Source organism: Podarcis pityusensis, assembly GCF_964106645.2.
Source record: "Podarcis pityusensis genome assembly, chromosome: W".
Taxonomy (NCBI): Eukaryota; Metazoa; Chordata; class Lepidosauria; order Squamata; family Lacertidae; genus Podarcis; species Podarcis pityusensis.
Genome location: NC_138045.1, coordinates 34,864,831 through 34,892,212, shown reverse-complemented (window position 1 = coordinate 34,892,212; position 27,382 = coordinate 34,864,831). Strand labels below are relative to the sequence as shown.

The 27,382-nt window shown below is 48.1% G+C and overlaps 1 pseudogene across 1 annotated transcript in view; it reads right to left on the bottom strand.

The window, feature by feature from the left end:
• Positions 1-27,382, bottom strand: part of LOC308467690 (adhesion G protein-coupled receptor D2-like) — a 634,294-nt pseudogene that overhangs the window by 83,985 nt on the left and 522,927 nt on the right. The window lies entirely within an intron of this gene.

The window sequence follows — 27,382 nt, the reverse complement described above, 5'->3', positions numbered from 1 at the left end:
CCCGAGATACTACCCCTCCCCTTGCACCCTTGAGTCGTGAAGGACAGAGAGTGGAGAGTTGAATGTGTGTAGAAACCAGCCTCCCTTAGGAAAGCAAAGTTTACATTCATCACTCCACCCACTTTCACCTGTGGCCCTTCCCACCACAGGCACACGGCCCCTGGAAGGCTTCCCAGAGGAGAATATGGCCCTTAAGACTGAAAAAGAGTCCCCAACGCCGAACTAGTGACGAATTGCCATTGATGGCTCCAGCTGGATGTTGAAATCTCCCTCTAAGCTCCTTCTCAGATCCATGTTCCCTTTCAACAACTGGCTTCCTCCTGCAGGTCAGACAGTCCCCTCAGTACAAGGACCCATTGTTTCTCCATGTGCATTTTCAGCAGCCTCCCATGTGACTGTCAGTGATATCATTTTCCCCATCCTCAGATTTTGTCCCACCCCCGGCAGCCTAAAATTCTCATCAGATTATATCTTCAAAGGAAATAAGGCATCTCCAGCTGAGCAAGACCTGGTATTTCCCCCTCTTCAGATAGCTCTGAATCTTCAGCTGCAGAGGAAAAATGCCCACGGTCCTTTCAAAATTTCCAATGTATTCGTAGGAACATCACCTGTCTTGGAAAAAAGGAAGGAACAAATGTCTCAGATGCAAGCCCTTTAATCTGGAATTGCTATTTTTAACTCCATGTGGCTGGGGTGTTCTGGGGCTTCTGTACCTTGAACTAATAATTTCTTGTTTGCATGTTCTACCCCAGCTGCTGCTCCCTGTTCAGGTCAGCTGGGGGATTAATTATGCTTTGTCATTTGATTCGTCAGGGTCTGTTCTATACATGCTGGATGGAGAGAGAAGTGTAATTTACTGTTTTCCTGCGTGAGCTGTTGAGGGGCGGGGTGTGTGAGTGTGGAGTGTGGAGATAATGAAAAGAAACACATTAAAGCAGCATGGAGAACAGAAACCAAGTAGTTGTTGGGATACTGCCAGGGAGACAAAGTCCATCATGGCCCCCAAGCCGCCTCCGGACGTCCATCGATCTCCCGTAGACACGCAGTATCAGCAATTAGCGACACGAGCTCCAGAAATAGCCTGCCACATTCCAGAGCCGATGCACGCTCTATCAGCAGATAATGCACAGCGAAAGATGCACGCAGGAGAGCATTATTTACAAGTTTATTCAGCGTTGATCAGAACAAAGAAAACATGACTGCCTGCTTCAGTGTCTCTGGCACAGAGAGAGAAACGAAAGCGAAGACACAACAGAAACATCCTGTGAACAGGAAATACGCAGGCTGTGACACAAACATCCTGCTCCCTTTTAAGGTGGAACGGAAATATCCTAACAGTAGTTAAGGGGCATTTCATCAAATAATCCTCCTAGTTGTGCAGAATGAGAAGAACTGGGGCAGCTGCAAGGATAAAACTACTAATTCATGTCATGTCTAACTGGTTTGAGTGAAAGGCTTCTCAGAAGCTAGGGCATGTCATAAAATACAACAATGTACAAAAGCGGGTGGACGGTGGACATTAAAATCAGTCAAAATAATTAAAATGTCTGGGTGCTCAAGAAATGTTTAAATGGCAGCACAGAGCTGTTGGCATAAAAAAGGTCTTCAAGACATGCCTGAAAGTCAGCATTTCATTACAAAACAGCCTTCTCACTGATTCAGTCACTTTTGCAGACAGCTCAACTTCTACTACCAATTACCTCCTGCAGAGTGTAGCCACAAAAGAGAGTTTTGGGAGGACTGTAGGACAGGCTTGCAGTTCATTCAGGTCCAAGACCACCCCCCAGATACATCGTACCTACATCACAGAAAGGGCGGTCTACAACAGAAATCTGAGTGTGTTGTTTACCTCCTGTCTGGCAGGTTCCCTGTTAATGCTCACTTGATTGGATACCCTGGGGAGCCTGGCCAGTCTTTTGTAATGACAAATACTTAGTTCCCTTTTTTTTTTAAGCGTTTATTAATTTTCCAATAAGAACATCTAATTAACATATCAAATCAAATCAAATCCAATAAAAAAAAAACTAAAATAAAAAATTCCAATTGCAGCAGGAGACTTTTTCAGGTGGTTCGCAATTTAGCTGTTTCCTAGTTCTGCTGGATCTCTCAGCGGCCTTTGACACCATCAACTATAATATCCTTCTGGACCGTCTAGAGGGGCTGGGAGCTGCGGGCACTGTTATACATGTGAGATTTTGACCAGCTTCGGCCCATCTGAAGCTGATACATGCTCGTCTCATCTTGAGCCCAAGCAGAGTAGTCCACACAGCAGAAGGATAAGCAGTATGTGCCACATTCTTAACTTTATTTCCACTCTATGCTGAGAGAATACAAACATGCATCTTGCCTCTGTGAGAGCAGAGAAGCAACCCCTCTCGGAAACAAAGAACACCGAGAGAAACAGTGAAAAACAGGAAACCAGTGTACGTCACATCCAGTCTCCCATTCCCGTGGGAATCCAACAGTAACTTGGACTGTGGAATGCAAAACAATGTCTTGTGACTGCAGTTGCTGCTCAGTGAGGGAAATAGAAACCAACAATACAGTGGTTCTGCTCCTTCCTCCTGGGCCGTGTTCAGAAAGTGGTGGTGGGGGATGAGTGTTCAGACCCTTGGGCTCTCACTTGTGGGGTGCCTCAGGGTTTTGTCCTCTTCCCCATGCTTTTCAACATCTACATGCAGCCGCTGGGAGAGATCATCAGGGGGTTTGGGCTGGGTGTTCATCAGTATGCAGATGATACCCAGCTCTACCTCTCTTTCAAATCGGAACCAGTGAAGGCGGTGAAGGTCCTGTGTGAGTGTCTGGAGGCAGTTGGAGGATGGATGGTGGCTAACAGATTGAGATTGAATCCTGACAAGACAGAAGTACTGTTTTTATGGGACAAGGGGCGGGCGGGTGTGGAAGACTCCCTGGTCCTGTCTTGCCAGAGTGGTGCATGCTCTGGTTATCTCTCGCTTGGACTACTGCAATGCGCTCTATGTGGGGCTACTTTTGAAGGTGACCCGGAAACTACAATTAATCCAGAATGTGGCAGCTAGACTGGTGACTGGGAGCGGCCACCGAGACCATATAACACTGGTCTTGAAAGACCTACACTGGCTCCCAGTACATTTCCGAGCACAATGCAAAGTGTTGGTGCTGACCTTTAAGGCCCTAAATGGCCTCGGTCCACTATACCTGAAGGAGCGTCTCCACCTCCATCGTTCTGCCCGGACACTGAGGTCCAGCGCCGAGGGCCTTCTGGCGGTTCCCTCACTGCAAGAAGCCAAGTTACAGGGAACCAGGCAAAGGGCCTTCTCGGTAGTGGCGCCCGCCCTGTGGAATGGCCTCCCTCCAGATGTCAAAGAGAAAAATAATTACCAAACTTTTAGAAGACATCTAGGCTGTCACCTATGGAAGCGAAAGCCTTGAAAGAGGTCAATATGGAGGTCAAATGGCCGAAATATTGGGAAATTTTGGAACAAGACGGAGATAGATTGAAATTGCAGAGTTTTGAAAAACTAAAAAACAAAGTGCGAGACTGGCTTCATTATTATCAGATAATGGAGGCATTTAAATTGGACAGGAAAATTGGCTTCCAGGTGGAAAGATCCAAATTAGAAACAGAATTGTTAGAACCTAAAACTAAGAATTTGTCAAGAATGTATAACTTGCTGCTGAAATGGAATACTCAGGATGAAACGGTAAAATCGGCTATGATTAAATGGGCACAGGACATTGGACATAACATTATGTTTGCTGACTGGGAACAGTTGTGGACCACAGGTATGAAATTTACGGCATGTAATGCCTTAAGAGAGAATGTTATGAAAATGATATACAGGTGGTACATAACCCCAGTCAAGCTTGCAAAAATTTATCACTTGCCCGATAACAAATGTTGGAAATGTAAAGAAACTGAAGGTACATTTTTTCACCTTTGGTGGACGTGCCCAAAGATTAAGGTTTTCTGGGAAATGATATATAATGAATTAAAAAAGGTATTTAAGTATACCTTCCCCAAGAAACCAGAGGCCTTTCTCCTGGGCATAGTCGGCCAAATGGTGTTAAAAAAGGACAGAACTTTCTTTATGTATGCAACAACAGCAGCAAGAATACTCATCGCAAAATATTGGAAGACACAAGAACTTCCCACGCTGGAGGAATGGCAGATGAAATTTATGGACTATATGGAACTGGCGGAAATGACTGGTAGAATCCGTGACCAGGGAGAAGAGTCGATGGAGGAAGAGTGGAAGAAATTTAAAGACTATCTTCAGAAACATTGCAAAATTAAAGAATGTTAGAATGATGTTGGACTGAAAATAAGCGGTTTCGTGCTGTACAGGTTAAAGTTAATGATAGACTAAGATTAAAAGATTAGGATTAAAAATGTTTAAAGAAACGGAAATTTGACATTAAGAGGGAAAATTTTAAAGTTATATGATATTAAGACTAAAGATCAGGTTTAAAGAAATTGAAGTTATATATTTCAATATTTTATTAAAGTTAAAGATTGGGATTAAAAAAGTGGAAAAGAAATTGCTGGACAAATAATCTGGATTGGAATACAAAAGAGGGAGGTATGAGGAAGTCCAGAAAATAAGCAACTAAAAAACGGAAATGAAAAAGAGATATTGTTTTTAAATGTTATGTTTTTTGTATTTTTACTGTTGAATCTTGCTTTTGTTTTCTTTTTTTTCATGTTTTTGTTATATGTATTGTGTATGTTTTTTTTCTTTTTTTTCTTTCTTTGTTATTTAAAACTTTAATAAAAAAAAATTAAAAAAAAAAACACAAACTTTTAGAAGACATCTAAAGGCAGCCCTGTTTAGGGAAGCTTTTAATGTTTAATAGGTTATTGTATTTTAGTGTTTTGTTGGAAGCCGCCCAGAGTGGCTATTATTATTATTATTATAAAAACCTCCTTCAAAGACTCCTTGTTGATTTATTCTTAAGCAAACTACTTGCTATGTAGCCATATATCAGACATGACGATCAATTAGCCTTTGGAATCCACCAAGTCCTTCCTCCGGGCCCTGGAGGGGGGCTGTCAGACATCCATTTAGCATTTTCTCTTGCTCATGATGGAAAAAAATTCTTTTTGCAAACAGTTGCATATTTAATATCTTTATAACCAACCATCGGTTAGCTCCTGTTTCTCTTAATCAGGGAGGTATTTCAGATATTCCATAAGTGCGTAGTGGGTAGGCACCATTTTGTTCTTTGTTTTCGTCTTTAACGGGCATTACAAATCTTAAAAGAAAAGCGGCTGCGAATAAGTCCCAATTATATATAAAAGTCCATCTGTACTCACTTTTTGAAGAGCAAATCAAATCAAATATCTTTAATACGGTCAATGACCAGAAAGCAATTTATAAAATATGACATTAAGAGTAGTATTGTGTTACAAGTAACAGTAAAAATATGGCCAATTCACAGAATTGGTGCTTATATTTATGACCAGGTTTCGAGTTTTAAGTTTTTAAAATTCAGTTCAGGAGTCGCTACTGTTTATTATCGTTCCTTCGATGTTTATAGATTGAACTCCTTTGTAGACATCATTGCTCGTCTTATTCTTGTTGCAATGTAACAGTACTTTGCCATGGACCTGTTAATTTCGGGCTCTTTGTCAGCTAAGAGGTGTCTGATATAGGTGTCGTCTGTACTACGAGGTATTTTCCTCAGAATCGGTTCGATCAGCTCTTTTCTTGAGTCTCGATATAATGGGCAGTATAAGATGACATGCCCAATGGTTTCGATTTCATTGCTGTTACAGGGACATAATCTTTGTTCGATCGGTGTTTTATTGTATCTTCCCTCTAGAAGAGCTGAAGGGAGAGCGTTAAAGCGGGCCCTGGAAAATGCCCATCGGTGTTTAGCGTTGTCTAGAACTTTGAGATAGTTTGCTAGATGGGGCCTTTGGGAATTGTATAGAAGTTTATAAGTTATCGGAAGCTGGTTAAAGTCATTTTGGGTTTCAATGTCCCTGAGTCTTTCTTTGATTATGTTCTTGGCCCTTCCCCTTTCTAAACTTAGTAAATACTCTGGGGAGAGGCCATATGTGGCCATTTTTCTGAGAATGCCCTTCAACCAGCTAGATTGGAATTTGTCAAGAAGCATCAGGGAAAGTAGTCCAACCGGCGAGTTGTTAAGTCTTAGCCAAGTGCATAAGGTTCTTATCCATACTTTGGCTTTAATGCTGTATAAGCCCGTTTCCAGTCGTAGGGCAGCGTTTGGGACGCATTTAGGTGTTTGCAGGAGTGATCTAAGGAAACCTGATTGTATCTTCTCATATGGGTCTAGATTAGAGAGGGAGACGAGTGGTGCGCCGTATAGGATTTGTGCTGTTGGTTTTGCAACAAATAGTTTAATTGTAGCAGGAATGAAATTTCCTCCCGTTGTACGATGGAATCTTAGGATTGCTGTTGTACTTTTTTGTGCTGTAAAGGAGCTGTAGTTTATGTGGGCAGTCTTTGTTACCATAAAGCACCAATGCTGCAGCAAGCAAAGGCTCTAGCAGCTCAGCCAGCTGCTTGTGGCTGGAAAGCCAGACAGGATGTTTGTGACTGTTGCCATGGGAACAAAGGGGCAGTCCATTCTGTACTGAGCACCGGATGTTAGCTCAGTGTGTGTGTGTCATATGACCCGTACTGGATGTACTTGGGAGGAGTTTCTTCTTGCTGTTGTTGAGTGCAGACATGATTCTCTGTACTGATGTAAGAGGCAGAAATAAATGATGTAAATAGTTTTCTGTCTGCTTCTTTCCCCTCCCTGGGGACACCAAAGGGGAGAGAGGAAGAACGGTGTGTTCCTCTCATACATCTGAGAAGAATCGCCGGACCTCGCCTGCTTATCAGCAGAGTGGAGACGAAGGGAGGTCGACAGGAATATCTGCCGGTGCCTACGCTGTGGCACATTCCTCTGACCCAGGCAGAATTCCAACAGTGGTAGCAGAGGATGGTTTCGATCCATCGAACATCTGCATGAGAGGCTGGTGGATTGTCCTCCTCTGCTCCAAGGAGGAAGAGAAGCGTCTGAAGGAAGCCAGAGGCTCCACAGACAGCTGGTGGAAAGAAGAGGTGTTTTCCAGAGCAACGGAGCTCAAGGTATGCTGCATTTCGGGCTAAAAGTGTGAACGCAGGAAGATTAATTCCCTGGTTCACGGAGCTGCGTTTCAAAGAAAACAAAAGCTCCGGAGGAAGAGGCCTGCAGCTTGAAGGCTGAAGCCTGCATTCCACAAATTTTTGTGGTAGATAAGATGTCCTATTGAAATGCATTGTTGCTAGGTAACGGTCCTGGAAGGTTACTGGCAAAGGGGCTGGACTCTGCGTGTAAGCCTGGGAAAGCGAAACAAAACCAGAGAATGTTTTGGCTACAAGGTTTACGAGCTCTTGGAAGGGACTTTTCGATAGCAGCCTGAGTTTAGCTGCCAGGTGCAAAGAGCGTAAACACTTTGCAGTTTCCTGCGTGAGAAAGGAAAAAACAACTGTTGGATTTTACAGTTTGTTTGACAGTCTGAGCTGGAGGCTTGGCTTCAAGATGGATGCCAAGAAAGGGGGAGGTTTGCCTTGCCCACCTCCCTTAACCAATGACAATTATTCATCTTGGTCTGTAAAGATGAAGGCCCTGCTGCAGAATCAGAGGCTTTTTGATGTAATTGAAAACCCCATCCCTGCAGCACCAACCAGAGGTTGGGAGTCACAGAATGTAAGGGCCAGGACTGCTATAATTCTGTGTGTCTCAGATGATCAGTTGGTGCATGTTCAGCATTTAGAAAATGCGAAAGAGGTATGGGACACGCTGCGTACAACGCATCAGAGAGATGCTGGTTCTTCAGCGTTGCTGTATTTTGAGAAAATTGACCAATCTGAGACTTGCGCCTGATGGGGTTGTTCAAGCGCACCTGACAGAAATGAAGTTTCTGCGTCAACAGATGGTGGAACGCAATTTCCGTCTTCAGGAGGAAGTGTTTTGCTTCATGATGATAAACAGCCTTAGCCGCACCTACAAGGTTGTTGCCAGTCAGCTTGGTTCCCTACCGGCCGCGCAGCTGACCGCGGAGAGAGTTTGTGCTGTGGTCCTGAATGAACACGACAGACTTGCTGCACTGGAAGAAAAGGACAGGGGGAGGGAAGAACAGAGTTCTAATTCCCCCACTGCTGATGCTACTGGGGAGCATGGTGTAGCATTGAGTGCTGTCCGATGCTACAATTGTGGACAGACTGGGCATCTACAGCGAAACTGTAAGAAGCCGCGCCAGTCAAGAGGAGCAAAGAGCAGCTCTACGAAGCCTCAGGCGTCAGGCAAAAGCCGTTCCAAGTGCCAGGTGAAACCTGCAAAGGCTATGATGGCGAAAGGAACCACGCCAGATGTTGGGAACTCGTTCATATTTGACACGGGCGCCACGGTTCATATGTGCCCGCACAGAGGACTGTTTTCGACGTTGAAGAAGCAAAGCTTCACTGTGAAACAGGCCAACGGTCAGGAGTTGGAAGCGACTGGATTTGGGACTGTGTATCTTGAGAGTCTGAACTTGACTATAAGTGATGTTTACCTGATTCCAGAACTGAGATTTAATCTGCTGAGCGTGTCGCAGATTGCAAAGAAAGGACTGAAACTGTCCTATGATGCTAAAAGCTGCAAGATCTACAAAGATGGAGAACTGTTTCTTACTGCCAAAGAGAAAGATGGACTGTATTTGTTGACTTTTGATCAAAGTGATTACATGAAATATAATTCTTCTGTTTCTAACGAAATCTCTCTTGCAGGTGTGACCAGTGTGAGCACCAAGACCAAGAAGGTCGACAGAGCATTTCAGCGGGTGTATGCTGATGTGATTGGTCCTCTAGAACCATCTAGAGGCGGTGCAAAGTTTTACCTTGTGTGTGTGGATTGTTTCACTAATTATTCTTGGGTTTATATGATGGAGAAACCGCAAGAAACTTTAAAAAAGTTTCAGGAGTTTTGTGACAAGGTTAAAAATATGCATGATGCTAACATTGATTGTCTTTTCACAGATGAGAAGCAAATTTTTCTGTTACAGAAGTTTCAGAAGTTCCTGGATGGAAAAGGGATAGACCACAAAGTTGCAGTTTCGCAAGAAGCGTGGAACAGGGGGGTCTGTGTGAGGGTGAACAAAGAATTGCAAAAGGGGATGCATGCGCAATTGCTGAGTTCACATTTGCCACATGAATATTGGGCCGAATCGCTAGCGTCCTATCTTCATGTGTGGTTGAGAAAGGTCTCAACAGAGTTGGGATGTTCTCCTTTTGAGAAGCTGTTCAATAGAAAACCTTCTGTTGCCTATTTTAAGGTTTTCGGGTCTCATGTGAGAACAGAAGCTCCAGGTGGAGTAAAGAATGCCAGAGGCATTTTTGTGGGTTATGAAAAGGGTCTCTACAGAGTAATTTTGTCTGAATCTGGTCAGGTGATTCTCACAAAGTTCCTAGAGAGTGCTCCAAAGCAAGAGCGGATAGTACAGACATTTCCCACAGGAAACGATTCAGATGATGATGATGATAATGAGTTTGATCTTATTGAGTTCAGTAGTACTGATGATGACAGCGATAGCTCAGACAGCTCAGTTGTCACAGTCATTGAGAGGAAATCTCACATAATGACTAGACCCTCAGAAGAGGAGGATGAACCATTGATTAAGCTTAGTACTGGTTCTCCAGAGAGTTCAGAGGCTGAACCAGAAAGCAGAGAAGAGCAGCAACTTTTACGTAGGTCTGAGAGAGCAACGAAGGGTGTACCACCCAAGAGGTATTCAAAGGAGTTTGCTAACCTTGCATATGTTGCTATTGTAAACGACCAAGGACAGATTGAAGCTGTGTCTGAGTCAGAGACAAAGGCACAACAGAGAGTTGTTAACCAAGGTAATGCGAAGTCACACAACCAGAGAGGTACATTGGTTAAACCAGCGGCGGGTAGTTCCAAGGGTGGAACTGAAACAACAGGGGAATGTTATAAATATAACAACTGTTTGTTTTCTTCTCTGGATGACGCTTTGCTCGCGGCACACATTGATACTTTAGGGGGAGTATGTTACCATAAAGCACCAATGCTGCAGCAAGCAAAGGCTCTAGCAGCTCAGCCAGCTGCTTGTGGCTGGAAAGCCAGACAGGATGTTTGTGACTGTTGCCATGGGAACAAAGGGGCAGTCCATTCTGTACTGAGCACCGGATGTTAGCTCAGTGTGTGTGTGTCATATGACCCGTACTGGATGTACTTGGGAGGAGTTTCTTCTTGCTGTTGTTGAGTGCAGACATGATTCTCTGTACTGATGTAAGAGGCAGAAATAAATGATGTAAATAGTTTTCTGTCTGCTTCTTTCCCCTCCCTGGGGACACCAAAGGGGAGAGAGGAAGAACGGTGTGTTCCTCTCATACATCTGAGAAGAATCGCCGGACCTCGCCTGCTTATCAGCAGAGTGGAGACGAAGGGAGGTCGACAGGAATATCTGCCGGTGCCTACGCTGTGGCACATTCCTCTGACCCAGGCAGAATTCCAACAGTCTTCTTCCTTGATGCTTGGAATATCACTCCTAGATATTTAAAGCATGTCACTTGTTCAATCTCCTGATTGTCTAAATTCCATCTGTATATTTTCCTTTTGTTAGAGAAAACCATGATTTTTGTTTTTTGGTAGTTCACTGCTAGTTTCTCTTCTCTACAATATTGGGATAAGCTGTTAAGAGCTCTTTTGAGGCCCATCTGAGTCTGGGACAATATAACCGCATCGTCTGCATAGAGTAAGATAGGCAGTTTTTTGTCTGCTAATTTGGGGGCGTGTGTATCCGCTCCTTGTAGGTGGTCTATTAGGGAGTTTATATAGATGTTGAACAAAAAGGGGGCCAAAATGCATCCTTGTTTAACTCCCTTTGTTGTTCTAATGAAATTAGAGAGTTGGCCTTCTTGGCTGCATCTTATACGAAGTCGTGTGTTGTTGTACAGTTTGTATATTAGTAGCAGCAGACGTCGGTCTATGGATGATTTGTTGAGTTTGTCCCAGAGTCGAGTTCTTGGGATGGAGTCAAAGGCTGCTTTAAAATCTACAAATGCTGCGAATAGGTGGTGATTGTGGTGCGACGTGTATTTCTCAGCTAGGTGCTGTAAGATCAGGCAGTGGTCCATTGTGGATCTCCCTTGTCTAAATCCTGCCTGTGCATCATCAAGAATCTTCGCTCTTTCTATCCATTCACACAGTTTCTCGCTGAGGTGTTTAGCGTATAATTTACTTATTATATTCAGGAGGCTTATTGGTCTATAGTTGGAGGGATCGTCCCTCGAGCCTTTTTTGTAAATGGGAATAATGATGGAAGTCCCCCAGTCGTATGGGATCTGTGCAGTTCTATCTATATATGTGAACAGAGAGGCTAGCAAGGGGGCCCACCAGTTCGCATTGGTTTTAAATAGTTCCGCCGGTATACAGTCAATTCCAGGGGCTTTCCCGTTCTTTAGTTGGTCAATCAGCAGATGGGTCTCTGTTAATGAGACTGCTGGCCATGGCTGTATCTGATCATCCGGTATGTCTAATGCATAGGACTCATCGCTAGATTCCTCATAAAGATTATGGAAGTGCGTTTCCCAGGCTTTCATTGATATGCAACAGGATAGTTGTGATAGGCCCCTATCCGGCTGTACAGCTACGATTCTCCAGAATAATGATGGATTACTTGATTTGGAGGCCTCTATCAGTTGCTGCCATAATAACTTCATTGCGTATCTTTTCTTTTGTGTCAGAAGTTTTTTGTAACTTCTTTTGGCTTCAAGCATCTTTTGTCTGTTGTCCTCTGTTGGATTATCCTTATGGCAGATGAAGGAGTGGATCAATGATTTCTTGGAGGTTATACACTCATGATCGAACCACTCCCTGGAAGTTTTCCGACGGTGGGGAGACTTGGAATTCGGTTTTGCAGCAAACTCTTGGATTTTTTGTATAAGCATTTCATATGTTGTCATCATGTTCGGGGCGCTCTCCTCTATTTCTAAGCACCCTTCCATAATTGCTTTTGAGAGACGGTAGCTCTCCTCAGTTTTGTACCAGTTAGATATCCGCTCGCTCACTTGTCCGTTCCATCTGATTTTCTTGAGGCCTGTTCCGGGTGTTAGATCTGGTAGATATCTGTGTTGGGGTTTGGGCAGATCAAAGGGTAAATCACACACGAGGGATAAAGGTAGATGATCACTTTCAGCTCTTGCTTTTTGAAGAGCAATTTAGGTTCTTAATGAGGCTTGGCATGCAATGTGAATTGTTAATGTTAGAAGAAGAAGAAAAAACATACCAAGCCCCTCCAGATTCCAAACATCATGATGAGGATCTCTTTGAAGTTCAGTCTTTTACACCAGAGACTGTACATTCTGCAGGGTTTTTTCCAGCTTCGTCGGTTCAGAGCATGCCTGTTTGTTTTTCAAATCTTTATATTTTCCCAAACAGATGCGTCCAGCTATGGGGTGGCATCGCAGGAGTGTCAGCCCGTCCCTTGCTCCGTGACCCAGTGCTCCTGCTGACTGGACAAATACTTAGTTCCTGAGCCAGGTCACAGGCTCACCCTATTCATACACAGACATACCCTTAAGACAGGATTTGAGAACAAAAAGACAATGGGGAGGCTTTTCCCTTTTCCTTCGACCTCGCAGAGAAATATTTGAGGTCAATGTGGGAGGGACAAAATGGTTTCAGGATTTTTTCTGTGGGGTTTCAGACATGTGGTTTATATATGCAGTTATGACCATTTATCATATATATATATATATATATATATATATAATCATAGAGTTGGAAGAAACCACAAGGGCCATTGAGTCCAACCCCCTGCCAAGCAGGAAACACCATCAGAGCACTCCTGACATATGGTTGTCAAGCCTCTGCTTAAAGACCTCCAAGGAAGGAGACTCCACCACACTCCTTGGCAGCAAATTCCACTGTCAAACAGCTCTTACTGTCAGGAAGTTCTTCCTAATGTTTAGGTGGAATCTTCTTTCTTGTAGTTTGGATCCATTGCTCCGTGTCCGCTTCTCTGGAGCAGCAGAAAACAACCTTTCTCCCTCCTCTATGTGACATCCTTTTATATATTTGAACATGGCTATCATATCACCCCTTAACCTCCTCTTCTCCAGGCTAAACATGCCCAGCTCCCTTAGCCGTTCCTCATAAGGCATCGTTTCCAGGCCTTTGACCATTTTGGTTGCCCTCCTCTGGACACGTTCCAGTTTGTCAGTGTCCTTCTTGAACTGTGGTGCCCAGAACTGGACACAGTACTCCAGGTGAGGTCTGACCAGAGCAGAATACAGTGGCACTATTACTTCCCTTGACCTAGATGCTATACTCCTATTGATGCAGCCCAGAATTGCATTGGCTTTTTTAGCTGCCGCGTCACACTGTTGGCTCATGTCAAGTTTGTGGTCAACCAAGACTCCTAGATCCTTTTCACATGTACTGCTCTCAAGCCAGGTGTCACCCATCTTGTATTTGTGCCTCTCATTTTTTTTTGCCCAAGTGCAATACTTTACATTTCTCCCTGTTAAAATTCATCTTGTTTGTTTTTGCCCAGTTCTCTAATCTGTCAAGGTCATTTTGAAGTGTGATCCTGTCCTCTGGGGTGTTAGCCACCCCTCCCAGTTTGGTGTCATCTGCAAATTTGATCAGGATCCCCCTGAGGCCTTCATCCACGTCGTTGATAAAGATGTTGAATAAGACCGGGCCCAAGACAGAACCCTGTGGCACCCCACTAGTCACTCTTCTCCAGGATGAAGAGGAACCATTGATGAGCACCCTTTGGGTTTGGTCAGTCAGCCAGTTACAAATCCACTGAGTGGTAGCATAGTGAAGACCGAATTTTACCAGCTTCTTTACAAGAATATCATGGGGCACCTTGTCAAATGCCTTGCTGAAATCAAGGTAGGCTACATCCACTGCGTTCCCTTCATCTACCAGGCTTGTAATTCTGTCAAAAAATGAGATCAGGTTAGTCTGACATGACTTCTTTTTCAGAAATCCATGCTGACTATTGGTGATCACAGCATTCCTTTCTAGGTGCTCACCGACTGTTTGCTTAATGATCTGCTCCAGAATCTTCCCTGGTATTGATGTCAGACTGACTGGGCGGTAATTATTTGGGTCCTCTCTTTTCCCCTTTTTGAAAATAGGGACAACATTTGCCCTCCTCCAGTCTGCCGGGACTTCGCCTGTTCTCCAGGAATTCTCAAAGATGACTGCCAGTGGTTCTGAGATCACATCTGCCAGTTCTTTTAATACTCTTGGATGCAGTTCATCTGGCCCTGGAGACTTGAATACATCTAAACTAGCCAAGTATTCTTGTACTATCTCCTTAGTTATCCTGGGCTGTGTTTCCTCTGCTGAATCATTTGCTCCAAATTCTTCAGGTCGGGCATTGTTTTCTCTATCGGAGAAGACTGAGGCAAAGAAGGCATTGAGGAGTTCAGCCCTTTCTGTGTCCCCTGTTTGCATTTCACCATCTTCTCCTCTGAGTGACCCCACTGTTTCTTTGTTCTTCCTTTTGCTACGAACATACCCATAAAAGCCTTTTTTGTTGCTTTTAAGCTCTCTAGCAAGCCTGAGTTCATTCTGTGCTTTAGCTTTTCTGACTTTGTGTCTACACGTGCTGGCTATTTGTTTGAATTCCTCTTTGGTGGTGTCAGGGGTTCAGGAGCAGAGGCAAGGGCAAGGGAGGAAACAGAGAGCGAGGGAGAGGAGGCAGAAGAAAAGATGAGTGATGACGACGACCCGAGATCTCCGAGTCTTTCCAGTGAATCAGAAGATTCACAGAAAGGAGCACCAGTGGCCAGGGCAAGGGGGGAGCCTAGGGGGACACCCCAGGAAGATAGAGCCAGAGGGGACTCAGAGGGGAGCAGTTGGAAATCAGGACCAGCGTCACCGCCAGAGAGCAGGGAAGAGGAAGGGCGCCAGGGATCAAGCGCTGGCAGCTCACAACAGGGGGGAGGGCACGAGTCAGGAGTGGCCACACCTCCATCGGGGAGCGAAGAAACGGTCAGACGGAAGGTGGAAGGTTGGGCGCGCGAGCCAAGTTCAAATGCACAGGAAGGTGGCGCAGTAGGCAGCCCGGAAAGGGAGCCAGGTCCTAAAGCCCGCCGAAAGGAGGGAGAAGAGTCAGGGGGGTCAGCGTCAGCGTCAGAGGAATCCAGGAAGGAAGAGACCCCGGGGGGCAGAGGGACCCAGAGAAGAACAGTCAGGCGGAAAAGGTGGAGCAAGGCTAGGATATTAAGTTGGTGTACAAGGGGCGGAGACTCAGATGGGGCTTCGCCGATCTAACCATGAGACGTAGAGTTGCACGCAGCAGCTTGAGAATGGAAACTGTAACTCAATAAAGACTTTTATTTAATGATCGCTGGCTAGCGTGATCCTCTGTGAGCTAGGATCTGGAAGCAGCTCTGACAGTAAGCCCCATCTCATAATTGTGGGCATCTACGTCCTCGCGGAGAGGAGAGAAAGAGGGTGCCTACTAGCGAGCTCACGAACGGCAGACACCGTGGACGTGCCGATCACCATTGACTCCGGAAGCAATGCGGACTTTATAGGGCAGGACTTTGTCGACCGGCATGCTATACAGTTGCTGCCTGCCACGCTGCCCCTGCAGGTTGTCACGGTGGATGGCAGGGAGCTGCTAGGGGGGCAAGTGGTGAAGCAGACGCCACCAATGGTGATGCGACTTGGGAATCACAGGGAAATCATCAGCTTCAATGTCACTCAACTATCGGACACGCCCATTGTATTGGGCATGAGTTGGCTGGACAAGCACAGCCCGACGCTGGCTTGGTACCAGAGGCAGCTGACCTTCGGCTCTTCCTTTTGCGCTGAACACTGCATCGTGCCCAGGCAGGAAGGAGGGGAAGAGGAGTCACAGCTGCAGCTAGGCACGCTGCAAGCGGTTCCCCACAAGTACGCAGAATTTTTGGAGGTTTTCTGCGAGAAAGAGGCAGACAGGCTACCCCCCCACAGACCATATGACTGCAAAATTGACCTGCTGCCGGGGGCGGCGCTGCCCAAAGGGAAGCTGTATTCCATGTCTGAGGACGAACTGCAGGAACTCAAAGAGTTCATAGATCATAATTTGGAGCGCGGTTTCATCCGAGAGTCCAAGGCAGTGGGGGGCAGTCCGGTATTCTTTGTTAAGAAGCGGGACACGCCCCAAAAAAGACTTGTAGTGGACTTTCGCATCTTGAACAGTGTGACCAAGCCATCGGACTTCCCCATGCCCCGAATCGACGACCTCCTCGCAAAGGTACGGAAGGGCAGAGTGTTCACCAAGTTGGACCTGAGAGGGGCATACAACCTCATTCGCATGCGGGAGGGAGATGAGTGGAAGACAGCCATGTTCACGCCCCTGGGCACCTACGAATATAGAGTTATGCCTTTTGGATTGCAAAATGGCTCCCACGTTTTTCAAGCTTTCATGCATCACGTGTTGGCGGGGCTCCTCTACAAGACGTGCGTCTGTTTCTTGGATGACATCCTGATCTTTTCGGAATCGCAGCAGGAGCATGACAGACACGTCAAGGAAGTGCTGAGCAGGCTACAGCAACATAGGCTTTACGCCAAGCTGGAGAAGTGCCAATTCGACGTGACCGAGGTGGATTTCCTGGGCTACAAGTTGTCTGATAAAGGGCTCGCCATGGACAGCGCCAAGGTCCGAGCAGTGTTGGATTGGAAAAGCCCACGCAACCGGAAGGAGGTCCAACGGTTTGTCGGCTTCGCGAACTTCTATCGCAAGTTTATCAAAGGCTTTGCGATGCAGACAGCGGCCATCACGGACACGCTCAGCTCCAAGAAAAAGAAGTTCATCTGGACAGAGCAGGCGGAGCAGTCCTTTCAGGCACTCAAGCGTCTCTTCGCGTCGGAAGAGCAGCTGCTTCATGTCAACCCCAGCAGGCCGATGAGGGTGGAGACAGACGCTTCGGACAGAGCCGTGGGAGCAGTCCTGCTGCAGAAAGACCCGCAGGGGGTTTGGAGGCCGGGAGCGTTTTACTCAAGGAAGCTCAGCAAGTCCGAACAGAACTACACCATCTGGGACAGGGAGTTGCTGGCCATTCATGCAGCGTTCAAAGCGTGGAGGCACTTCCTGATCGGCGCCAAGCACACGGTGCAGGTCTGCACGGACCACAAGAATCTAGAGCACTGGCGCACGGCACAGTTCCTGAACCAGAGGCAGATACGTTGGGCTGAGTTCTTTGCGAATTTCGACTTCCGAATAGAGTATGTCCCGGGGGACACCAACGTCATGGCGGATGCTCTCTCCCGTAAGCCACAGTATCTGGAGGAGGCAACGCCAGCGGCCGCCATGCACATCTTCGCACCGACAGTGTGGGCGTGCGCGGCGGCAACAGTTGACCTGGATGCGGTGCGACGAGCGTTGCAGGATGACTCCTTCGCGCAAGCAAAGATGGCAGAGGTGCACAGGGGCACGGCAGCGACCGACGAGTTCCAGCTGCGAGATGGTTTGCTCATCCGTAAAGGGGCCATCTACGTGCCGGGAGACGAACTTCGCGCCAAGGTACTGCAGCAGCTGCACGACGCGCCCACTGCCGGGCACTTTGGCAAGGAGAAGACGGTGGAATTAGTAGCCAGAGACTTCTGGTGGCCCGGAATGAGAGGGGAAGTCGCGGACTACGTGGCGAGGTGTGACACCTGCCAGAGGTCCAAACCAGTGCACAGACCGCCGGCCGGACTGCTGGAACCGCTGCAAACTCCGTTCGAGCCATGGGAGAGAGTGGCCCTGGACTTTGTCACGGATCTGCCCAGCTCGAGGGGCAAGACGGCTGTGCTGGTGGTGGTGGATTTGTTCTCCACGATGGCACATTTCATTCCGTGTGCGAAGGTGGCCACGGCGGAACAAACCGCCAAGCTGTTCATAGACCACGTGTTCAAGGTTCACGGTCTGCCGCGGTCTATTCTGTCCGACCGAGGGCGACAGTTCATCTCGAACTTCTGGCAGAGGCTGATGGGCTTCCTGAACGTCAAGATCAACCTGGCGTCGGCTAGACACCCGCAGACCAACGGGCAAGCGGAGCGGGTCAATGCCATCATGCAGCAGTACCTGAGATGTTATGCGAATCAACAGCCTGCGACGTGGGTGGATTACCTGCCTCTCGCCGAGTTCGCCTACAACAACACGAAGCACGTATCCACGGGGGTCACGCCGTTCTTCGCCAACAACGGGAGGCACCCTAGAACCTTCCCGGGACTGGAAAGAATGGGGGAGGGGGAGCCGCAGACAGCAGATGCGTTCGCGTCGGAGTTGCAGGAGGTCCACGATCAGCTGCGGCGGCACCTGGAGCTGGCTAAACACGCATACAAGGTACAAGCGGACAAACACAGAAGGGTTGGCGAAGAGATCCATGTGGGAGACTGGGTCTGGTTAGCAGCCCACGCAGTGCCGGCCAGGTCGTTGGCGAAGAAGAAACTAGGGCATAAACAACTGGGGCCCTACCAAGTCGACGAACAGGTCAACCCGGTGGCTTTCAGGCTGGCTCTTCCGGAGGGTTCCAGAATGCATCCGGTGTTCCACAGATCGGTGCTCACTCCCTACAAGGCACCTCACAGGTTTCAGGAACCAGGAACGGCACCGGGTCCGCTCCGAGAGAGAACCGGGCAAGGGGGAGTGGCACAGGAGGAGCGCATCAACGAAGTCACGGAGATTTTGGACTCCAGATGGGGGGAAGAGGGGGTAGAATACCTTCTCGCCAAGGAGGGCACCCCGGCCAGTGCCAACAGCTGGGTGCCGGGCTACGCTTTAGACGAACCTCTGCTCAAAGAAGAGTTTCATGCCCTCTTCCCACATAGGCCAATGCCAGCAGACTTTTTCGACGACTGGCTTTTCACGCCCACGCTTTCAGCCAGCACGTTCCGGGGGTTCGACTCGGACGAGGAACCGACACGAGACGCCCGTTCCCCAGAGGGGTCACCCTCGGGATCTGCTTCAGAACCCTCGTATTGGTGGGATGATCGACCAGAGGAGCAGTTCCGCAGAAGGTGGCTGGAGGGTCCAGGACGAGCAACGTCTCCAGAAGGCAACGAGGGAGAGACGGACATGGACGTTTTCGGGGACGACCCGGGTTTCGAGCACGGCGGCACAGAGATGGAAGCGGAGGTGACCGTCGTCAACGAGAGCAGGGAGGAAGAACCGGAAGACTTCGGATGGCGGCCCGCCACGGGAAGCGAACTGTATCCGACATTCGTCCCCCTGACACGGCAGCACCCAGATCCCGCACCGGAAGGAGGGGAGGGGGGAAGAGGGGGCTTCGAGGGGGGGATGGATGTCAGGGGTTCAGGAGCAGAGGCAAGGGCAAGGGAGGAAACAGAGAGCGAGGGAGAGGAGGCAGAAGAAAAGATGAGTGATGACGACGACCCGAGATCTCCGAGTCTTTCCAGTGAATCAGAAGATTCACAGAAAGGAGCACCAGTGGCCAGGGCAAGGGGGGAGCCTAGGGGGACACCCCAGGAAGATAGAGCCAGAGGGGACTCAGAGGGGAGCAGTTGGAAATCAGGACCAGCGTCACCGCCAGAGAGCAGGGAAGAGGAAGGGCGCCAGGGATCAAGCGCTGGCAGCTCACAACAGGGGGGAGGGCACGAGTCAGGAGTGGCCACACCTCCATCGGGGAGCGAAGAAACGGTCAGACGGAAGGTGGAAGGTTGGGCGCGCGTGCCAAGTTCAAATGCACAGGAAGGTGGCGCAGTAGGCAGCCCGGAAAGGGAGCCAGGTCCTAAAGCCCGCCGAAAGGAGGGAGAAGAGTCAGGGGGGTCAGCGTCAGCGTCAGAGGAATCCAGGAAGGAAGAGACCCCGGGGGGCAGAGGGACCCAGAGAAGAACAGTCAGGCGGAAAAGGTGGAGCAAGGCTAGGATATTAAGTTGGTGTACAAGGGGCGGAGACTCAGATGGGGCTTCGCCGATCTAACCATGAGACGTAGAGTTGCACGCAGCAGCTTGAGAATGGAAACTGTAACTCAATAAAGACTTTTATTTAATGATCGCTGGCTAGCGTGATCCTCTGTGAGCTAGGATCTGGAAGCAGCTCTGACAGGTGGTTTCCCCCCTTTTCCATTTTTTGTACACATCCTTTTTTAATCTATATATATGAGGTCATATATATGATATATGACCTTATTTTTTTTTATTTCAATATGTTTACTCAGAAGGAAGCCGCAACTCTACTATGTGGGGAACGCTCTGTGGAACTAGGCGAGGGCCTTATTGACACATGGGATTCTTCTTCTGGATTTTAGAATGGTGCAAACTGCTTGATTTATTTGTGAAATAACGACAGCAAAAAATGACAGCGAATACTGTACAATGACAGAAAAAAACAAGGTTTCCTTCCGCCTGACGGAGAGACTGTAAAATGAGTCCCTCCCCCTCTGACCCACTAACAGCCAATGGTGAAACCAAAAGCCCACTCTTCTCCCCCATCCTTCCCTTTCATTTGTGAGCATGCGCGGCTCTTCAGTTCCGTTCCCCGCTTACACTTCGGGTGAGAACATCCCCCCTCCCTCTACATTTTGCGTCTGAAAGGAGGGGGGCGCGAGCAGTTCACGCATGCTCATCCCGAGACCAGCGCTGCTCCTGCCAACAGTGGGAAGTGACACAGCCAAAGGGGAACCCAAGCCTTTTCTCTGTTGGGATACTGCCAGGGAGACATAGTCCATCATGGCCCCAAGCCGTCTGCCGGACGATCCATCGATCTCCCGTAGGAGATCGTATCAGCAATTAGCGACATGAGTTTCTAGAAGATTTCTTGCCACATTCCAGAGCTCATGCACACTCTATCAGCAGATAATGCACAGCCAAAAGTTGCACTCAGGAGAGCATTATTTACAAGTTTATTCAGCGTTGATCAGAACACAGAAAAACATGACTGCCTGCTTTAGTGTCTACGACACAGAGAGAGAAACGAAAGCAACAGAAAACATAAACATCCTGTGAACAGGAAATACGCAGACTCTGACTCACAAAGCCTGCTCCCTTATAAGGTGGAACGGAAATATCCTAACATCCTCCCCCTTTCCGTGTAACCTGTAGTACCTGTGGTTCAACCCAATTGCAACCTTTGTACGTAAACCTTAAGTTGTTCTCTGTTAACAACCTTAGACAACAGATCAGCAGGAATTTCATTTCCTGGCATGTAGGACACCTGAATGAGTCCTTTCTGAATACACTCCCTTGCACGATGTAGCTTAATCTGCATGTACTTGGTCCACCCTGTCAGGCCTACTGGAGGCGGTGGCCGGCTGGGCCTTGGAGTTCCCTAACCTATTGGTATTGGGGGACTTCAACATCCATGCTGATGCCACTCCCTCCTCACAGGCTCTGGACCTGGTGTCTTCCATGGCAACACTAGGGCTCTCCCAGTTTGTTTCAGGCCCCACACATCAAGCAGGCCACACGCTGGATTTGATCTTTGGCGTAGGTATAGATGTGATCATGTCTCCTTCAATTAAGGTGCCATGGTCTGATCACTACGCTCTGAAAGCCAGGATTGACTTTCCACCCCCACCCTGCTTAGGTGGCGAGCCGATTTGGGCTCGCCCGCAGAGGCTGATGGACCCTGATAGATTCCGTCAAGCCTTGCGGGACCTTGCTCCCCCTGGCGACTCATTGACTGAGCTTGTTGAGGGCTGGAATACCCAGCTCCTGGCAGCCATAGATGAGATCGCACCTAAGCGCCCTCTGCGACTCCGCAGAAACCGGGCTCCCTGGTTTACCGAGGAGCTTCGGAAAATGAAGCGGGACCTCAGTACGGCTAGAGCGAGTATGCCCTAGCCCTAAGAAGTCTTACTTCTCGGCCTCCATTGCATCCGCTAGCTCTCGCCCGGCGCAATTATTTAGTATAATTAGGTCTTTAATGTCCCTTGAAGGACAGCCAAATTTAAATAACAATCTGACACACAGCTGTGAGGCATTTGCGAGCTTTTTTGCGGAGAAGGTCCTGTTGCTCCGCCATGACCTCCCTGCCAATTTGGATACAATAAAGGAACTGGAGGCCCCTCGACTGTCCTCGGGTCCAGTATTGGACCACTTTGATCGGATATCCCCAGCCGATGTGGACAGACTCCTCCGAGCTGGAAAGCCCACCACCTGTCCTCTTGACCCGGGCCCGTCTTGGCTGATTAGAGCGTGTCCAGACGAGGTGCGGGCCCCGCTGGGGGATATCATCAATTTGTCCCTTGGCACCGGGATATTTCCAGGGGAATTGAAGGAGGCAGTGGTGCGCCCGCTCTTAAAGAAAACATCATTAGATCCCTTAGATCTATCCAATTACCGCCCGGTTTCGAATCTTCCATTCCTGGGTAAGGTGATTGAGAGAGCGGTTGCTGAACAGCTTGGTAGGTTTCTGGATGAAACATCGGCTCTGGATCCATTCCAGTCTGGCTTCCGCGCTGGTCATGGGACCGAGACGGCTCTGGTCGCCCTAACAGATGATCTCCGCAGGCAGCTGGATCGAGGCGGGTCGGGGCTGCTGATTCTTCTAGACCTGTCAGCAGCCTTCGACATGGTTGATCACGAACTCCTGGACCACCGCCTTGCCGACGTGGGGATCCAGGGCACAGTCCTTCAATGGCTGCGCTCGTTTCTCTCCGGTCGGGGACAGAGGGTGGCGCTTGGGGGGGAATTGTCATCCCGCCACTCCTTGGTGTGTGGAGTGCCTCAGGGTGCGATACTCTCCCCGATGCTTTTTAACATCTTTATGCGCCCCCTCGCCCAGCTTGTCCGGAGTTTTGGGCTGGGTTGCCATCAGTATGCCGATGACACCCAACTCTATCTGTTGATGGATGGCCATCCTGACTCGGCCCCAGACACACTGACCAGATGTTTGGAAGCTGTGGCTGGATGGTTACGCGGAAGCCGGTTGAAGTTAAATCCTTCGAAGACAGAGGTCCTCTGGCTGGGACGGGACGATATGGGATTGGGGGGGCAACTCCCATCTCTTGCGGGGGTGCAATTAGTGCCAGCACCGTCCGTTAAGAGTTTGGGTGTAATCTTCGATACCTCCCATTCTATGGAGGCGCAGATTACAGCTATAACAAAGGCGGCATTTTTTCATCTCCGCCAAGCTAAGCAGTTGGCCCCTTATCTCTCTCGCCCTGACCTAGCCACTGTGATCCACGCGACGGTCACCTCCAGACTGGATTATTGTAACTCGCTCTACGTGGGGCTGCCCTTGAGACTGACCCAGAAACTCCAGCGGGTGCAGAATGCCGCGGTGAGACTCCTTATGGGGTCTTCGCTGCGAGATCACATTCATCCGGTACTATACCAGCTGCACTGGCTCCCGGTGGAGTACAGGATCAGGTTTAAGGTGCTGGTTTTAACCTTTAAAGCCCTATACGGCCTAGGACCCTCGTACCTACGGGACCGCCTCTCCTGGTATGCCCCACAGAGGAACCTACGGTCTGCAAATAAAAACATCCTGAAGGTCCCAGGCCTCAGAGAGGTTAGGCTGGCCTCAACTAGAGCCAGGGCTTTCTCGGCTGCGGCTCCAATCTGGTGGAACGCTCTGTCACAAGAGACTAGGGCCCTGCGGGACCTGACATCTTTCCGCAAGGCCTGCAAGACAGAGTTGTTCCACCAGGCCTTTGGTCAGGGCCCAGCCTGACTCCCACCTCCGGCAACCTGCACAGAACTTTGCTTAACGGTTGCCATTAATTTGATTTTAATTAATTTTTATAATGAAATGTTTTAGAATGTTGGATTATTTGATTGTTTGATTATTTGTTTGTTGTTAGCCGCCCTGAGCCTGGCTTTGGCTGGGGAGGGCGGGATATAAATAAAATTTATTATTATTATTATTATTATTTGCTTGCAACTCTCTGAGTTCAGCAAAGCCAAACAGGATCTATTGTCTTGATACACTTGTACAGGACATTTCACAGAAACTCTGATGTCCTTAAACAGTTGCATCAACCATTCACAATCCATGAGTGAAAATGACAAAGCATTGAGTTCTGCTTCACAGAAACTTAGGCTCACTGTCGTCTGCTTTTTGCACAACCAGTCAAACAGGCAGTGGTTGTACATGTAGCATATTCCAGAAGTGCTTGTACCATCCGTGGTATAACTTCCAAAACTTGCATCTGCAAAGATTTCAAGACCTCCAGTCTTCTGACTGGTGAACCTCAGCCTGTAGTGCAACGTCCCTTTCAAATAGCGGGCTATGCGCTTCAGAGCTTTCCAATCCTGAACAGTAGGATTGTTAGCATGTCTGCTAAGCAGGTTAGTGCTTACAGCAATGTCAGGTCTTGAGCATCTAGCAATGAAATTCAACTTGCCTAGAATGCATCTGTACAGCGTTGTGTCAGAAAACGCTTCAGCAGTACTGTCTACCTGGTAACCTGTCACCATCGGTGTGTCTGCTGGGTTTGCATCAACCAAATTCAACCTGGTTAATACATCAGCAATTTTCTGTGTTTGGTGTACCAGAAAATTACCTGTTTGGTACCGCTCCACCTGCAGAGAAAGATAGTTGGATACCTCACCAAGATCCTTCATGTCAAAGTGCTCCTTCAGCTGAGCTAGGGTGCTTTGGTAGAAAGCCTGATTCTTCCAAAACATCAGAAGATCATCAACAAAACATAAACAATACAGTTTGTTTTGCCCCTCCTCCTTGACAAACACACATGGATCAGCTTTGCCCTGGTGAAAACCTAGAGAAAGCAATGTCTCAGTGAGTTTTGTGTTCTAACACCTGGCACTCTGCTTGAGACCATATAAGGATTTCCGCAGTTTACAGACCATTCCCTTCTGTATCTGCATCCCGTCACGTGGAACATATACAGCTCCTCCCCCAAAATCCCGTACAAAAAAGCTGTATTAATGTCATGATGGGAAACATGCAGTTTCTCCTCTGCAGCTATCTTGAGCATCAGCCGAATGCTCTCATATTTGACTGTGGGTGAGTAGGTCTAGTGGTAATCCTGTCCTGGTACCTGTGAAAAACCTCTGGCAACCAATCTGGCTTTGTGTCTGACAACCTTGCCATTCTGGTCTGTCTTGGCCTTGAAGACCCATTTGCTGCCAACCAGTCTCATTCCTGGGACTACCGGTACCAGTTCCCAAGTTTGGTTCCTATTCAAGGAATCAACTTCAGCCTTCATGGCATTAAGCCAAGGCTCAGCATCTTTAGAGGTTAACTCCTGAACCTCTTTGAAGGTTCCCATACCTTCTTTGAGCTACTAAGAACAGCAGTTGCTCTCTTAGCAAACTCATCAGCAAATCTCTTTGGAGGTCTGCCCTTGGTGGCTCTCTCAGATCTGCGTACAAGACGCAAGTCTTCTGGACTCATCTCCTCTTTCTTAGGAGAAAAGTGACCAATGGTGAACAGTGGTTGTTCCAGTTCATTGTCAGACGCATCAGATGGTCTGACTGAGGCCTTTGCGCTCTTGTAGTGTGCTGTGTCATCACTGTCACTGACACCAGCAGCAGTGCCGCCCACTGAACTGGAATCCGAACTCTGATCATCATCATCGTCATCATCATCCTCAGCAGCTTCAGCTTCCTCAACATTATCTGCTTTTTTCACATCATCTTCATCTTCCTCTGGGTAACTCTGGAAAATTCCCACATTTCCCCCCCACTTAGGATTGTACTCAACACTCTTTGTGAACTTAATGGATTTAGAGTCAGTCATCCATACCCTGTATGCACCTTTTTCGTACGCCATGAACAAACCATGTGCCCCACGCTTCCCAAGCTTGTTGCTCTGTGGGGTGTGTACCCACATGTCAGAACCAAAGATTCTCATGTGCTTGATGTTGGGTTTCTTACCAAACATCTTCTCATAGGGGGTACAACCAATAGGTGATGACAATCTGCGATTATAAGTGTAAGCAAAATTCGACAGAGCCTCTCCCCAAAACTTATCAGGGAGATTGGCATCATGCAACAATGTTTTCATTCCTTGCAGCAACGTTTGATTTGCTCGCTCAGCAAGCCCATTCATCCATGGCGATCTAGGCGTTGACAAGTCATGCTGGATTCCCTTCTCAGTCAGGAAAGCTTCAAACTGCTGAGAAGTGAACTCCCCGCCTCGATCAGTAAACAAACAACCAATGCGTTTACCATGAACATTCTCCAACCAAGCACAGAATGCCTTGAACTTAGGAAACGCTTGCGATTTCTGCTCGAGCATAAACACATGAATGTACCTGGAAAAAGAATCAATTAGAACCATGAAGTACCTTGCTCCACCCAAAGAGGGCGCAAGTGGACCAACCAGGTCTGCGTGCACTAGCTGGTAGGGTATGGAAGCCTGCCTGCTAGACTCCTTGCCTTTTGGAGCAACCTTCACCTTGTTCTATGCACAAGATACACATTTCATGTGAAACTTACAGGGTTTGATGTTCAAACCCTCAACCATCTCTGGCATCTTGGCCAGTGCCTTCCAAGAGAGATGGCAAAACCTTCTGTGTGCATCGTGAATGCATCCTGCATGAAGAACTTTGTTAGTTTGTGCAACACAACAAGAATCAACATTAGACACAACAGCACCATTGTCATCATAAGTTATACAGAACAAGCCATCCATAAACTTTGCATGCAAAATGTCCTCTTTGCCTTTTCTGATGACACAGACGCGCCTCTTGAAGGAAATCTCAAAACCACGCCCAGTCAGCTGTGGGACACTGAGCAAATTGTCTGCAGCACCTGGAACATATAGTACATCTTTGATGGTAGTGTGCAGACTTGCCAGTTTCACAGTCCCCTCTCCTGCAATTCGCAACGTCTTTCCATCAGCCAGGTGGATCTCACCTTCTTGAGGCGTGAAGGAGATAAACAGGTGCCGATTGTTGGCAATGTGCCTTGATGCACCAGAATCTACAACAAATCTGGCTTTGGCCTTTGGAGCAGTCTTTCTGGCAAGCAAAACCTTGTTTTCCACCGGCGTGGGCTTTTGCAGCTTGCCCCCCTGCTCCTGGCCATCAGACTTGCCTTTAGCCTTTGGTGAAGCTGTGCCAGCAAACAAAGCCTTGTTATCCTCTGGCGTGGGCTCTTCACCCTCCCTCTGCTTCTGGCCATCTGCAGGCGTCTGCCTCTGTTTACCTTTGCCCTTCCGGCCTCTGCAAAGGCGATGACCTTGGCTCCCATGAGAAACAGAGCTCTCAGCTGCTGACTCCTTGGCTCCCCCTGGAGGCTGGAATGCTGCCTGGGATGACGTGACAGTCAGCTCCCCCTGCAGCTTGCAATCGGTGCCCTCGGCATCCCTGCATTCACTCGCACTCTGGGAAACAGCCAGGACCTCCGATGCAGTCAAACTCTGGGCTGGGATGACTGGCAGATGGGCTACTTTCAAAGCATTCCACATCTTACGTGCAGTGGTGTTGCCAGCAAGCGTTTTAATTTCCTCCAGAGAGACGGACAAGACTATTAC